The following is a 17,658-nucleotide window of genomic DNA, read 5'->3' on the forward strand; positions in this document are numbered from 1 at the left end:
TGTGCCTCAAGGGATTCAACCCACAGCCAACACCCAGGACATGATTCTTCATTTAAACAGAGACAGCATCCAATCATGTAAAACACACAGAGAGAATACAAATCAACCAGCATGGAAAACAACACAAAACATCTTGTGACAAATGACCCCTTATTTTCCAGATATAGCTTTAAATCCACTATGCAATCCCTAGCCCTGTCGTCCATGGACAGAGAATATGCCCAGATCACCAGCCTACTCACCAATATTCCAGCACATAAGAGAAGTGTCCTCGGTTTGGCTGCTCTCCCCATCAAACATTGCCACAAATATGAGCAAATACACTCATCCAACTCCACTAGCTATCCTACCGGCATGCATCCTCTTTAAACCCAGTTGTATCTTATACAAGGTTGTCAATATGCATGGTACATTATTCCTGGCAGTAAAAGTCAGCATCTGTGTCAGTCAGCCACTACCACAAGTTAAGAAATGCCTAAACATGCCAAAAAGAATCAGGAGACAGCATTTCTTAGTGTACTCTCCTGGGCCTGGAATCTTCTACCCTCCAACATCTGATTCAACTCCACCATCATGCAATGTAGAACTAATAAATCAATACCCTCCCCATCAAGAAACACCTTCTCACAACCAAATTTATCACCAACCTTTGCAACCCACCACCTGTTTTCTACTACCTGTAAATGTTAACAATTCCATGCCCCAATTCATTATGTGACATTAATGCATGCTATGTTGTATGCTTTGTTCCCCATCACAATTTAATATATGCCAGTAATCCCTACCCATTGATGGAAGTCTTTTGCTTTCCAAAGATAGGGTTCAAATGCAATAAATGCTCACATTACTATACATACATACACAATGGGCCTCATTATGAGACGGTTGGTAGCCGTGCTGGTAATACCGGCACCCGCAAATTGACAATTACCAGTTCATTACGGCCCTGCCGGACCAGGTAATTTCCCATTCGTGGGCGCCGGAAAAAAATGCTCCCCATTCCCATTGAGCCCAACAGGTCTCAATGGGAATGGGGAGGTTGGATGCACTGGCACCATTCGTGAATGGTGCCAGTGCATCCGACATGGCAGTTCGCAGGGCCGGTACGCCCGCCACTGGTCCTCATTACAAGTTTGACGGTCCAGAAACAACGGAGCTGGTAAGCTTACTGGCACTGTTGTTTCCAGACCGGCAAGATACGAGTCTGCGTGCAGGTGCCATTCCACCAGGTGACATTGAACAACGGAAAGTTCGTAAATTCCGCCGAGATACCTTGGACTACCAACAAGATATAGTTTACACTTGGCAAGAACACTATTCCCAAAATGGACCAGATTTTAACAATAAAAAACCACCTTATAAACCCAGAATTCAAGAACCAACAACAAGTGACCCCAGCAGTGAGATCCCAACAAGTGGAGAAGAAACCATCGACACAAGAATCAATCAACCTTCTACCACTATAATACATACATCTCAAGAAGCAACTACATCTAATACCCCACCGATTCTTTTTTTAGAAAAAAGGCAAAGAGAAGAGGCCTCAAGAAATCTAAGACCAAGACACAAACCGAACAGTTAATTGTGAATATTTCACAGAAAAATCTTACAAATGATCAAATAAATACACTGAATCTTGGTTTATCTTTTGTACCTACTCAAAACTGAAGTCTGTTGGAAGAAAAAATCAATTTACATAGACTTGCAGGCAAAATGAGACTGAAGGTATTTTTCGATACACAGACAGGTATGGAATATCCACAGAAGGAACATAAATATTTGGAAATTAAACCAAAGAGTTCTTTTGATCCACAAACTAATAATTTGACGATCAAGATTTTTGAAGAACAAGTACTTAAGGATTTCAGAAGGGTAAACTTTACAAAATCCAAGTACTACAATATCAGGAGACGACAAAGTTCAATTATAAAAGAAATAGCAGATGATCGAAGTCTGACTTTAAAACCGGCAGACAAGGGAGGTGCTATAGTCATTATGGATACCACTTACTACGACATTAAAATCAATGAATTATTGTCAGATCAAGATACATACATTAAAATTGACCAGGATCCTATTAAAGACATCACAGCCATGTTGAAAACTGTATTGGATCAAGCTTTGGAAAATGAATGGATCTATGAGAAAACTAGAACATTTCTAACTAACGAGCATCCGATTACTCCTGTTTTTTATGGACTCCCTAAAATACATAAGGTACTACAAACTCCACCGATGAGACCCATTGTTGCGGGAACGAATAGTGTCTTCAACCCCCTTGCAACCTATGTGGATAAAGCCTTGCAACCCATAGTACAGAGTACTAGCACCTATTTGAAGGACACTACGGATTTTCTCAACCATCTTGCTACACTTACAACCATCAAAGCGGACGACACACTAGTCTCCTTCGATGTACAGAGCCTATATACATCGATTCCGCATCAGGACGGACTGGAAGCATTGGAGTGGGCATTGCTGAACAATAATTGTGAAGCCAACAAAACGTTTTTTCTGGAACTCAGTAAGATTATACTGGTTAATAATTATTTCAGAAACAAATCACAATTCTACTTACAAGCATCAGGCACATCTATGGGTTCTTCGATGGCCCCAGCATATGCTAATCTGTTCATGTTTCATTTAGAGAGTAAACAGATACTTAATGCACAACAATGGCAACAGAACCTTATAACATGGAAACGCTACATAGACGACATCTTCGTCGTATGGAGAGGTTCAAAGGAGGACTTACAAACCTTTTTGACATTCATTAATCACCTTCACAATCGGATTAAATTTACAATGGAGGTGCGAGAACCCAAACTACACTTTTTAGACGTTGAACTGTGGATTGGACAAGATGGAGTGATTATTACGAATGTTCATCACAAACCGACAGATGTGAACAAATCACTACACTACATAAGCCATCATCCAGATCATCTAAAGAATAACTTACCATATAGCCAGTTCTTACGGCTCAAAAGAATTACGTCAGACACTACGACATTACAACAAGAAAACCAGTTACTGACCGAGAAGTATAAACAAAGAGGCTACCCTAGCGACATCATTGAAAAGGCTAAAGATAAAGTCGATAGACTGGAAAGAAAGGATCTCCTTATTAATAAGAACAAATCAAAGGATATTCCATTTCTCCATACCTTGAGATACTCTGCACAAAGTCATCACTTTACCAGGATTATCAAGAAAAACTGGAACATCATCAAAATGGATCCACAACTGGACAGACTATTTCCAAAACCTCCCCTAATTGCATACAAGAGGGGAAGGAACTTTAAAGACGAACTAGTGAAAGCAGAAAAGACTAAACAAGACAAACAACGGACTTTGAAGACGAAGATGACAGGCACATTCCCATGCTTAAACTGCGGGAACTGTAACAATGTGATGAAGGGGAGCTATGTGAGACACCCTAACAGTGGACAAAAAATTCGATTGAATCATTACACCACATGTGATACCAAATCAGTTATCTATGGGCTCAGTTGCCCTTGCGGTATTTTTTACGTAGGACAAACCATCAGGAAAGCTAAAGAAAGATGGAATGAACACAAGAGTAATATCCGAACCAACAGTACCAAATCCCCTGTCGCTAGACACTTCTCTTTGAACAAACACACAGTAGCTCAACTTAAAGTAATTATTTTGGAGGAAGTGAAAAAATTACCTAGAGGGGGAGACCACGACAGAAGAATGGGACAGAGAGAATTACATTGGATTGAAAAATTGAATAGTCTTTCCCCCAATGGTATGAATGAAGAATTAATTTGGGTGTTTTCTTATAAGCTTCCTCATCTGCTATATTTTTGAATGCTTTTTGATGACTAGCTGTACCAACACAACATTTTTTTTTTAATTGAAGCTTTTAAACAACTAATACAAACACAGCTCCCTTATCATCTAAGGAATAGTCTCTCTTGTGGTAAATATATCTAGACCATTAGATTATTTGTGTCCTGAACACCATCTATATTTGCTAGAACTTATATTTTCATTGTTTTATCTTTTTTTGTCTTGAAATAATGAAATGTGTACACATATCCACATTAATGCTACAGGTTTGTAATTAATTGACTTAAAAAAGACATTCAGTTTCAATAATAGATAGACTGTGAGCAGGCTGGATTTTTGTCGACGATAATTCTTAAGACTATTCTAGATTTATGTTAAAAAACAAGGAACCCACATTACTGACCAGCATATATGTTCAAAATATAGATTCTAATTTAGCATTGAAGACTCTACCCTATTCTGCTTATACCACACATTATATCGCGTCAAAAGTAAACATTGTGACGTCACGACATTGACACGCATTGACGTCATCACGCTATATAAACATCAGAACGGCCATTTTTGTTCAGTTGCCGTGCGTATGATTTTCAACATACGATACATGCATAAAGACGTCCCTCTTTGAGGTAAGCTTAATTAGAACTTTACACTCACCACATAGAATTATCTTATAGGATGTCGGTAATTGATAAATATAGCCCCTGATAAACCTCTTTCCGCTTTACAGGGCCCACGTTGTCATTTGATCGCGTCTCTAAGATCCACTACAGGAGTATAGAGCTTTAACAAAGCGGGAAATTACCCAAAATCCCGACTACGACCTGCTGATCAGGTAAACATCTATACCCTCTCTCTAATGGACAAACATGGTTGCAGTTATTTTATATCTTTACTTCTCAAAATGATAGGGACTCACAACCCCCTTTTTGCATATTTTCTTAAATTTTTTTAGGATTGACAAAGATATACCGATCAAGATGGAATTGGTATCTCCAATTGAGACCACACTAAGAAACGAACAGGTGATTATATATTAAGAAAAATCCAGTCATGACAGACAGGGACTATGATGTATTATTATGATTTAAATAACAATAACCTTTCTACTGTTAATACAGATAAATTGAAGAAAAACACGTTTAGTAGATATCTTCTGAAGAAGGGGTTCTATTCGCCCCGAAACGCGTAAAGTATACAGTACTTTGAAAACTTGGACTCTGCCTACTAAGACACATTGGATTGGGAGTTCAAATCAAGTACACATTGTCTACTATAGGTCATTTGAAGTACAAATGTTAATATTCAGTTGTCTGGACTATGAAAAATAGTTACTGTGAATACTATGTATTGTAAAAATCAGTTTACTTTAGGTTTTATATGTTGATTATAAACTGTGACAAATTGCACGTTGAATTATCATTTGCCTAAACTAACCCCATGAGGGGCACACAATCCATGGATGACGATATCATCCCTTTATAAAGATTTATTTTTGAAATTACTCAAGAGAATTTGGTTGTATTTTCAACTATAAGGGTGTGCAGGGGACGGGAGTGTTCCACAAAGATTGTGGACACCTGCTGTTTTTACATAATTTGGTACAACCCAGTGTCAAGGTTGATATTCTCCCCTGCACCCCACTAAGCATCGTAATACTCTCACCTCACTTAAATTAGAAGGTGTGCACTAGGCAAACTTGTTTGAGGTGCCATTCCACCCGCCAGCGTCAGACCTGGTGGGCAGAATGGCACCCGCCCGCAGACTTTCACGGAAGCACAGGCACCTATGGGAATGGGGATATACAATTACCAGCGCCTGATGTCCCGGAACGCCAGGGTTGTAATGCCCTGGTGTTTCCCGCAAGTCAGGTGCCGGTAAATCATTACGGGTCCGGCGGATACCTGCCAGTTTTACCAGCATGATTAGCACCGGACCCGTAATGAGGGCCACTTTGTTGCAAGGATCAATTAAAGGGTCTTTGATCGATATATACAGTTTGTGTTTTTATTGTCAAAAAGGTGGCCATGAAAAGGACCGTTTTGGGAAATCAGGAAAAAAGAGGTAGGAACTGAGAAGGGAAAAACACTGGAATTCATACATATAACAAAGAATAGGATTAAAAAATTGACAAAAATATATCTAGTGTTGGTGATTGGCCCTATGTTCTTAAAGAGCCTTTCCCAAAGTGTCTAGGATGCCACCTCCCAAATCGATCAAGCTGTAACAAGTTTTGCACATCACGATAAAGTTAGAAAGATCAGGTGCAAGCTGGATGGACTGATGTCGGGTGTTTGATGGAGGAAAATAATTAGTAATCATTTTGTAAGTCTGTGACATAGATGACAAATACTGCTGTACTGATCTTGCTCCATGTGCTTTGACTTAATTTTCCACATGAGCCTTCCTATAGTATTCATCCACTTCATGCCAATGAACACGGACAAGATGTTGAATTAACGTTGATGTCCCCAAGCTTTGCGATGGCTTGTGTGAAGGACATGACCTCCTCAATCTACTTTTTGCTGTGTTGGTCCTTTACATTGAAATATTGCCAGCTGTCAGCTATATTGTATTGTGCACATTGCTTCTTCCGCGGCAGTAAAGCTGAAGCCATCCACACCACCTCATCATCAGTGCTGGTCGTAGTCATATTAAAATGCAGGCCTGTGGAGGAAAAATAAAAACTGTTAAAATACACAACACAAAAAAAGACTCTCCCACTTAATAAACAAATACCTAAAACAAATACAACAAGTTAAAATAACAGAAACTGACAAACCACAGAGCACAAGGCAAAGGATAAAGGTATGGGAAGAACAAAGGTAGAAATCAAAGAATAAATCAAAGAACTGCTTTTAAAAGTTCCTGAAGGTTCACAATGAAGTTCACCCTCCGATACACGAAAAGCAATGACATGTTTGGGAGAGGCGTGTAGACACGGTCACAGGATATAACAAACCAGAATGTGTGTTCCATACGCGTGGGTACGCCGAGGTGCAATGACATGTTTGCGCCGAAATTATTGACCAATCACATGGCCCAATGGGGAGCTGAACCTGTATGTAGCAGTTTCCATGTCAATGGATTGCCCAATCACTTTGGAAGTTATGTTGATGTGGCTATGTGGCTTTGTGCCTCTTTTTAACAGTCAATCGCATTATGTGTTGCGGTATCCTTTTAGCAGCATAAATGAATGAGCAAATGAAACACAGTGATGTAATCAAGCAACTACGACCGTACAATTTGATGAAATCTGCGGATGTCAAATGACGTGATAGGATGTCAAGATTCTTCAACGTGGTTTTGAATCTGCGTGCCTGATGCACCAGCCAATCATATCACGCGATGCGGCTCTGCCCATACACGTGACTTCTATCCGCAATAAAGAATTTTATAATCACATGTTGCGATTTTTTGATGCAGCTAGGCCCATGCCGTTCGATGAAATTGATGTGTGTGAAATGAGCCAATATGACATCAAGCTTCTTCAATGTGGCTATGAATCTTTGTGCCTGATGCACCAGCCAATCATATCACGCACTGCGGCTCCGCACATACACAAGTTGTGATTTATTTTATACGTGGCTATGCCCATGCCGTTCAACAAAATCCTTGCGTATGAAACGAGTCAATAGGATTAAGGCTATGCATCTGCATGCCTCATGTGCCAGCCAATCATATTACATGCTGCAGTTCAGCACCTACATGTGATGGCTATCCATTTCAACGAACGGTCCAATCACATGTTGCGAAGTATTATTGTGGCTATGCCCACACCGTATGAGGACATCTGCATGGGCAAAAGTGTCCAATCAGTGCGAGCAGCAGTGTGTAGCTGCGAATAATCACCCCACCCACAAAAACATAATTTTATATTGATCATTGCTATCAGTGCTTGTTAGTGAAAGGTTATCTGACTAACTGCAAGCACTTCTAGCACGTTAACCCTTTAATTCTTCTTCCTTTTTACAGACGTTTCACCCACTCCTCTTTTCACTTGTATTGTGATTTGTTCAGTTTGTCTTTTTTTGTTTCACTTGTTTTTTCTTTTTTTAAACTGTGTTTTTTTAGCATTGTCTTATTAGTGTTGTCATTTTTGTTGTTTTATATATTCCTCACTAGTTGGACATTCGATCATGTCCAATCATGATAGCAGCAGCAAAGATGATGATGTCACTTAGGTCCCCAATTCGTCACCACCCAGGAAAAAAGAAGCTGGAATGAAGCCCACTGCAGACAGTTGGCTATATTTCAAAGTGAAAGAACACTGTTCTAAAAAAGAGTCAGAGAATTTCCTAAGCACATTGTGCAAGAAAACACTAAGATGTGGCCCTTCTAATGTTCCATCACAAAGCCTGGGAACATCAATCATGATAAATCATCTAGTGCGAGTCCACTGTTATGATGTGGATGATGCATATCAGAAATCGCATGAACACCACACAATAAAAATGCATGGGGCTCATGCACTATGGCATGGACATCAGCACCACCTCCACTACCTGCATCACCTGCATCCAACAGTGGGACATCACCAACACCGAATGAAATCTCAACTTCAGCAGCAGTGTCAACTGCACTTGCTACAATTTTACCGGCTCACATTCTCTCACTGAAGAGAGGCCTGTGTGGATGATGCCTTGCATGGGTATCCACGGTAGGTTAATATCTGAACACCAGAATGACTGTCATCCTTATTTTTTTAAGTGGCAATGTTTTATCCCCTTTCCCCAAATTATAACAACAAAGAAAATACCCACAAAAATATTTGCTTCTTTTATGTTAATTCCCTTTGTTATATGTTTCATCCTTATGTGTTTTCCTCCCCTATACCACCCCCTTTCCCCAAAGTTGCTCTTATATGTTACAAAAATAACACAGACTCTAAAAATATATTAAACAATCTACTGTAATTTATTTTATGCAGTTTCAGTGCTACAATCCCCCAAAATGATTGTTTGTAAGCACAGTTGACACAGCTGCTGCCACGTGCAGGTGCAACTCCTCATTGGGCAATGTAATTGGTCAATAAATTTGACGCAAACATGTCATTGCACCTGGGCCTACCCGTGCATACGGTACAAACATTCTGGTTCGCTATATCGTGTAACCATGGTTACATGCCTCTCCCAAACATCTTTTACATTTTTCTGTCATTGATTTTCGTGTCTTGGTGGGTGAACTGCATTGTGAGCCTTCAGGAACTTTTAAAAGCAGTACTTTGATTTATTCTTTCCTTTTTACCTGACACTCAATGTTAATGGGAGGGCATGTAACAGTGGACAGAACCACTCCAGTCGTTGCAAATCTGTGTGTATACATATGTGCGCTGCCTGATATCTTTATGTGTTGTCGCTTTTCTTAAATATTACTATTACTAACTCTGAAATAGAATTAAATGTATTTCATAATAGAATAAAACAAGAATATTGATGTTTTTTTCATAATGATACTAAATGAATACTGAATGTATTCCTAGCACACAACCAATAAAAGGTTGTGTTCATTAATCATGCGAGAGAGGAAAATGCATGTTGGAGAGAAGAAAACTCTGTTCACTTCTTTGAAATATTTAACAATAAATACACATATATATATATATATATATATATATATATATATATATATATATATATATATATATATATATACATAAACACATTATATACCATCTAACTTTCTGCAACTATATCTATATAACATGTTAAATAAAAATGTAAACAATTGAATCAAATAAGCATGGTGTCAAAAATACTAAAAAGAATAACACTTTCAAAGAGAAGGGTATCTACAATGTAGTATGGAAAAGATACTGCTGTATGATTACCTCAAATACACTAACTATTTAAGTAACTATGAACTTGGATTTTGCATCAGCAAATTCTAAATAGTATTGCCCCAATGCCAATAGTTTTTGCACCTATCAAGGCATTTCACTACAATGAAGAAATTATAAAATACTGTATACACATTATTTAATATTAAATGATGACACATGTACAGATTAATGTATTCAACCTTTACTAGTAAACCAAGACATATAACCTAGCTATGTCTTCAGTTTTACAAATAAATAAAAGAAGACATGCCGACATTGTAACATTATTTTCAGTATAAATCTTTTTAAAGTACAGTCATACCAATATTTTAAATAATAGGTAGACAATACTCATGTTTCTGTTTGTGAACGTAGAAACACTTACAAAATCTATTCTAATTACCCAACAGATGTCATGTGCATACTTCTTGTAAAATCTGTGCACGTCCATTTTTTGGCCACATACACACATGAGAAGTTAATAATGACATTTCAAAATGTACACATCATATTTGACTTTTTTAAACCTGGGAATTGTTATTTAAACTTCCATTTGCACACATAGTTGTGTGAAGTGTGGAATACTTTTTTTAATGAAATCAAACTTCATTTTGGCCGCCTGCCCACTTAAGAAGCTAATGACAATATTTTATAAACTACTTTAAAAAAACAAAGAACGTCCACAGTGTAATTACACAATACATTGTACAACTTTTTTGAAACCCTCAGCACTGCAGCATTTTTAATCATTGAACAAACTAACACTTCAAGTAAGCTGTTTTCATGGTTTTATTGAATTGGAATACATGTGTGTGTTCTTATATTGACCACCTACAAACATAAGAAGTAAACACAGAGGGCCTCATTATAAGCTTCCCGGGACGGTAACAATAGTACCAGTAAGCTTGCCAGTACCTTTATTACCAGACCGGCAAACTACGAGGTCTGCTCGCGTGTGCCTTTTCACTTGCCAGGTATGACCAGCACCCGAGGGCAGACCATGTCAGATGCACCAGCACCATTCATGAATTGCGCCGGTGCATCTGACCTCCCCATTCCCTTTGAGTCCAATGGGACTCAAATGGGAATGGGGAGTAATGTATTCTGGCGCCCGGGAATGGGCTATTAGCGGGTCCACTGGGCCTGTAATGCCCTGGTAATTGATCATTCCCAGGCGCCAGAAAAAAATTACTCCGGTGGCAGCTGTGCCGATTTTACATAATGAGGCCCAGTATATCTAAATCTTTCTCTAAAACTATTATTATTAGTTAGATCTCATTTATTTTGCAAACATTGTACTTTATTGTTTTTGTATCTACATACTACTGTTTACTTGTTTCATATGTAAACAGTAATGACCTTCTAAACTCCCTAACACTCAAAATAATGTAAATGGAACCATTTATCTAACGTAGCACTTATAGCGAACACTTGTACATATTAAAATATACACTGTTTTAATAAAAAAGAAGTAGAAGTTTGCAGAATGTTGTTTTCTCTTCTAATTTATATTATCTTAAGAATATGATCTCTACACAAACTGATTTTAAAATACATCCTAGTAACAATCCTTCTCCTACTTTACATAACACTCTTATTACCCTATTCTTCCATTTCAAACCTGTATTGTACATGTTTATATTCACAAAGAATATAAAACATATATGTTCAAAGTTTGCTTCTAACAGCAGTAAATAAGCTTTCTTTTAACTCTTTGTCAATCTAGCCTCATGTGTGACTATAACGTCATTACAAACAAGTCAATCTACTTCTGTATGCACACATGTTGTGAAATGACCACAGTGACTGAATGCCCCCTCATGAAAAATAAGTGTGCACATCTTAAAAGTGCTTTTACTAATAGAAACTTGACTATTTACAAAATGCATTACTGGTGTGCTAATTTTTATACCATCTACACTTTATCTTTGAAACATAATCAATACATACTTAGACTCGATTTTGAAGTGTTGATTGTAAATTGCAACCACAGTCACTGCATTGGATTTCATGTTTAGTTAGACGATCAGAAAAATGTACACTCTTCTGATCAGGCATAGGAACATATACAAATCTTTCAGAAATATCCTGAGTAGAGTAATCTTTCTTACATTGTGGAGACATATGATTCCACTTGTAACTAATTCCTACGTACCTATCAATACTTACTTTCCTGCACTAATAAATTGAAGACAGTCATTAAAAACTCTTGACTATCTTCTGATGTATTTTGAGAAAATTGTTGATTTCTACTTGCAACAGCTACTACATTTCGAATTGACTTTGCCGAATGTGTACTGTATGGTTGTTCATCTACAGGTATTTTAACAAATGCATCAATGGTGTCATTAGAAGCAACATAAACAGAACTGCATTAAGATAGCATTCAACGCCTGTTGCATTACTAAATCTGCAATGAGAGTGTCATCAAAATGCAAGTTCAGCATGGTATGATGGAACGCACTTATCAGCTGCGAGAGTAGTACTGTGAAAGGAGAAGGGCTCTTTCTGAGATCTGCAACATTAAAGTCTTAATAAAACAATCCGTAAAGCCTGGGGCACAGATAAGTATAATCATACATAGTGGTTGAATGAAATGCAGTAAATATGACCTAAAAGCTTGCATCTACTTTAAACATGTGTGAGCAATTTGGCTGCAGCTCGTGAATTAGAGCAGGGTTTGCGATTCCAGGCCAGCACTGCGGGGAAGAACAGAGTGGCTGTTATTTTTAGAGCTCACAGGTTTTACCAGCAAATAATGAATACATGACAATTTTACAATTCAAAATCATTTAAAATGCACATTTTCTAATGGTGCCGGCAAGAACCACAGCAGTTTCAAATCACCCCACAGAATGTTTTCCCTGGGAAAAAGTTAGAGTGAACCCGATATGCAAAATCTGTGCAGCAGTATGTTCGTGGTTCAAGGCTCTGATGGTGGCATGGTGGGAAGCCATTCTCATGAGAATCTGGATAAAGCGACCAGGGCAGATTATTAAAGTGCCGCTGCTTGTCTCAAATGTTTCAATTACTTAATGTTGTGCTGTTGGAATTGGGGGTGGATTGTGATGTCACATGGTATAATTGAGGGTGGTGTGGGAAGGTCTGAAAACCCAATCATTGCTTGCAATGTATGCTTTTTTTATGGTTTCAAAGTGCAAGGTCCAATGAAGTTTTTGTTGGGAGATTTTTTCATGTTGTGCAATCGCAATTATTTGTTTTTCGATAAAAGTTCTTAGTGTAGGGGCGTTTCTTTGACAGTGCTTTCTCATGCATTTATTTTCTGTGATCTGTTTGAATATGCTGTCCCAGCTGAATCTTGGGCCCTAAATAAAACTGCATTAATTCTTGCACTGGCATACACTTCTTTTTAGCTACTTTTGTCATTTTTGGTGAGTTTGACTTGGCGATTCTGATACATTTTTGAAGGCCTCAGCGAGATATCTCTGCCTGTTAACCAAGGCACAAGAACTCCAGCCGTGCACCCCAAGAAGTCCCACATAGCGTCCATTGCCAGTACAAAGAGCTGGAGCTGGAGCCAAGACAGGCCCATGAACACCACTTCCCAAAGGTCCACCTGGTCTGGCGCTACCTTCAATCTGACCAAAAGTGCAGGTCTTTAAAAGGAGACTCTAAGGTCAAAAGAAGTGAAGGATCTCTTAAAAGAATACATGAGTGTACCTGTGCATGAAAGCAGTAGGGGCATGAGGGACTCTTTTTATGGTGTATAGGATGCACCCTCATTAGTGGTCAAGAGAGCGATTGGCCGTACTAGTATTAGATTTTAAGTCTGCCGTTGTTATAGGGAGCAGGTTGATGGTGGCATATCTGTGCTAGCTAAGAGGGTTGAGTAGTAAGTGGCAGACCTTGTTAGCCAAGAGTTGAGCATAGTGCATGCAATTGTTGCATCATTTTCCTTTCTTGGGGAAGCGTTTATTTTGGGTATTTGTGCACCCGTTTGTGAGTAGCAGCAGTTTTGTTTTAGTATCGTAGAGAGTGGTCATAGTGTTCGTTCTATGTGGCTGTGGAAAGGATGGATGAGCCAGAGCCAAATAAACTTAAATAGTGTAAAGCCGTGTATTGCAAGTTGCTGGTACAGTTGAGCGAGAAGAAGAGTAATTGCATTTTCTAACATACTAATATCAGGCTTTGTTGTTAAGATGGATGCTCCCTTTAATCACATGTGAGGAGAAGACCATTTCTGTACTAGTATTGTATTTCAGGCAGGCCTGTGGAGAAGGCATTGTGAAGGCCATTGTGTGCAAGCACTGAGTATAAGTTGGAAAAGGGCAGGGTCAGTGGAGAAAGCCGGTGTGAATAAAATTAGGGTGATCGAGTGAAGTGGTAAATATAGAAATTGAACGAGGGGGATTGTTTGGAGAGAGAGTGACATTTTAATTAAAAAGAATTTAAATAAATAAAAGGAAAGCAGAAGTAGGGAGAGAGGAAAATCTCAATAGAAAGGAATAAGGCAGAGACAATGATGTCCTACTGGATGGATGCTCCGTGTAACCACATGTGTAGGAAATGGCTCCAGTACTGTTATAAAATATCAAAGTGTCATTTTGAGTGGATACACGACACAGTGGGCAAATGTTATAAAGAGTTCTCTGGAGAGGGGACGTTCGATACAGATATTATAGAAAGAATGTATTCGTACTTAGCAGCTAGAAACAAAGGGTCAAAGCTTAAAAAGAGACAGGATATTCTAGGGCTTTGGAAACTCTAAGAAGCAAAGGAGAAAGAAATAGAGACAGGGAAGTAGGAGGAGGTGTAGGGAACCGCACCGCCACCACCCTCTATGATACTTAAAACCAGCTGCAGGGTATACAAATCCTAAATTAGTGTCTGGAGATAAGGAAGGAGCACATAAAAAGAAAGAAGAGGGCAACATGTGCATTATCAACATGAACGAGAAAACGAGGCGGAAATATTTAAATGACATAGAAAAAGAGTAAGAAGCAGCAACTTTGACAGTGTGTTCAAGGAGGCCGAAAAAGCAATGGAAAGGGAAAAAGAGGAAAACAGAAAGAAACATGAGAAGGGGAGCGAAAGAACAGGGGTGGACAGTAGGACACATAAAGTTTAAAAAAGACAAGTGTGGACAGGACTCGGACCAGAGTGGAACTGGAACAGCAGACAAAGGGCTCACCATATCGGACTAGGAAGACCGCGGTGACAGTGATCATGGAATGACGACATAGAGACACACTGGGCCTCATTATAAGTTTGCCGGTCTGGGAATTACGGTACTGGTAAGCTTGCCGGTACCGTAGTTCCTGGACCGCCAAACTACGAGTTGTGCTTGGGGATGCCTTTCTGCTGACCTGGCGGGCAGAAAGGCACCTGCGAGCACAGCATGTCGGATGCACCGGCACCGTTTATAACGGTGCTGGTGCATCTGACCTATGGGGCACAATGGGAAAGGGGAGCATTCCATTCCGGCGCCCGCGAAAGGCAATTACAGGGTCTGGCAGGGCGGTAATGACCTAGTAATTGCCCATTCACGGGTGCCAGAAATGTTCAGAAGCTTGGCGACAACCTGCCAATTTTCCCGGCAAGGCTACCGCCAAACTTCTAATGAAGCCCACAGTCTAGCATACAGGAGAAGGGAAAGGAGAAATGATGAGAGAGAAGAGGAGGAAAGAGAAGAATCACTGGGTGACTGGGAAAATAGGCTTTGGAGCAGAAAAACCAGAATAGCAGTAGCCAAGAGACCACAACGTGGCAATAAACGCAGAGTGTGCACACAAATGTCCCATTTACAGAAAGGTGTGGAATTCACTACATACCATCGCAGACAATGGTCAAGGACAGTTTAGTTTACAGTTTACCTTCATTAATGGTGGGGGGGGAGAACATGGATTTATATTTTTGAGAAAGAAACAGCAGTGTTAGGCAGAATCATATGGAGTACCCTTTGGGAACACTACACACAATTAAGACTACAATTGACAGTACAAATTCACCTTTGGTACAAGCCCGTACTACACAGTAAAGTGGTAGCGATGGCTGAGCAACCAGACTTATCTCAAGAGTAAAGTGAGCAGTATCAGAAGTTACACAAAGGACAGCAATTGCTATGGTTCAAACAAACACTGACTCAAGGTTTCTGAGTAAAAGAATATACATTTATTTAAACATTCATTTGTAAAACAGGTCACTGAGTAAAGCAGCAGAAAAATCACACACTTAATATACTACATAACACCCAATGAATTCTGGACAAGATAAGCTCTAAATGAAGTGTGAGCAAAATGGCACTCCATCAATTTAAAAAGGGAGGGAAAGACAAGGTTATACAAAATTAAGAAAAAACAACAAGTAAGTAGGCATGGCAATCTAGAAATGGCTTGCTACAATGAGGATTCAAATCAATAGGCCTGGGCCAATGTTAATGGTTCAGAGTCTTTGCAGAGGATCACACAGTTCAGAGTAGTTTGCGGTTAAGTCTTTGCCAACAGTTCGAAACGAAGTTGTTCAAAGGCAAAGTTATTTAAAAGAGGAGAGAAGGACAAGCCCACAGATTGCCGAAAGATTTAATACACTTTCACCGTGGTCGGACGGAACGAACAACCGGGTTTGAACAGTACCTTAGAAGAAGAAGAATGCTGTAGCTGAGGCAGAACTTCCTGGCAGATACTGCAGGCTCACGGTTCCTGAAGCAACTGCCGATGAAGGAGGAAGACTGGAGGGTCCTACACTGCCCTGGGAAGAAACCGAAACCAGCAGCAGAGCAAAGCAACGAATGAAAGGTGTGCTTCTTAAAACCTAAAACAGTGTCCAGTCCTCCTGTCTATGCGGTTCACTGCAGCGATGCACAGCAAATTCAACCAGGGGAGGGAGGTCTTGCTTGGTGTTTGGCGAACTGTGCAGAAGTTTTGGTTTGGTGCGCAGGGTAAAACACGAGAAAGACCTTTACAAAAATAAATGGCGAATAAACCCAGCCGGAACCAAATAAAAGTAAATGGGGTCCAGCGGATTAAAGTTAGAGGCTACTAACCGAGCCTAAAGCAATTCCAAGGCTATTTTCATAGACCGTGGTAGGAAAAATATGGTAGATACCACTGCCACCAGCCAAATCTTTAAGAAAGGGGAACGAAACAAGGTTCCATGAGAGACAGACAAAAAGGGATAACTATTAACCCTTTCCAGTACTGTATGGAAGATAGTTTGTACTGGGTCTGTGAATTAAAAATACTAATAAAGTCAATGGCAACTTTACATGTTCTGGGAGAGAGTAGTCAGTCCCAGAAAATGAAGTTTAAAGTGGGAAGTCTGAAAAAGACGACCCTGTCTCACTGCACTAAAGGTGCTGTGTGACACACAGTAAAAAGATGATATCTATGGAGTAGGTGAGGCTCCACGGTCTATGAACACAAAAATGTTAAACACACAGTAAAACACATATAAGAGTGGGAAAAAAGGCTCACACTCTTATTAGGTGAAAAAAAATAATCCTACAAATCCAGCAAAGCTGCTGAGGGACTCAGTAGGTAAGGGAAATTAGCCATTCTGGAGAATTCTCCCTAACACTCGCCCCACCAGACTAAGGGACAGGAAGATTTAATCCACTCCTGGATGAATCTCTTCACTATAGTGAGTTATAAACATCCTAGAGAGACCATCAGCATTTTGGTTGTTACATCTTGACCTGTGCTCAATGGTGAAATCAAACCCTTGCAGGCAGATTGACCATCTTAGTAGTTTTGGGTTCTCCCCTTTCATTTGCATTAACCATGTCAAGGGTTGGTGGTCTGTCTGAATCACAACAATAGATCCATACAAGTATGGTCAAAACTTCTTCAGAGACCACACAATAGCAAAACACTCACGCTCTTCTGGTTTCTTCAGTTTCCTACTGATGAAGCAAATGGGGTGCTCCCTACCTTTCTCATCCAGTTGACTAAGGACTGCACCTATACCTGTATTGGATGCATATGTCTGCACAATGAAGGGTTGGTGGCAATCAGGAGCTCTTAGGACTGGAGCTTGACAAAGGGTTTTCTTCAGGTTTT

This window comes from Ambystoma mexicanum, chromosome 4p, assembly GCF_040938575.1.
Source record: "Ambystoma mexicanum isolate Mex_15411 chromosome 4p, UKY_AmexF1_1, whole genome shotgun sequence".
Classification (NCBI taxonomy): Eukaryota; Metazoa; Chordata; class Amphibia; order Caudata; family Ambystomatidae; genus Ambystoma; species Ambystoma mexicanum.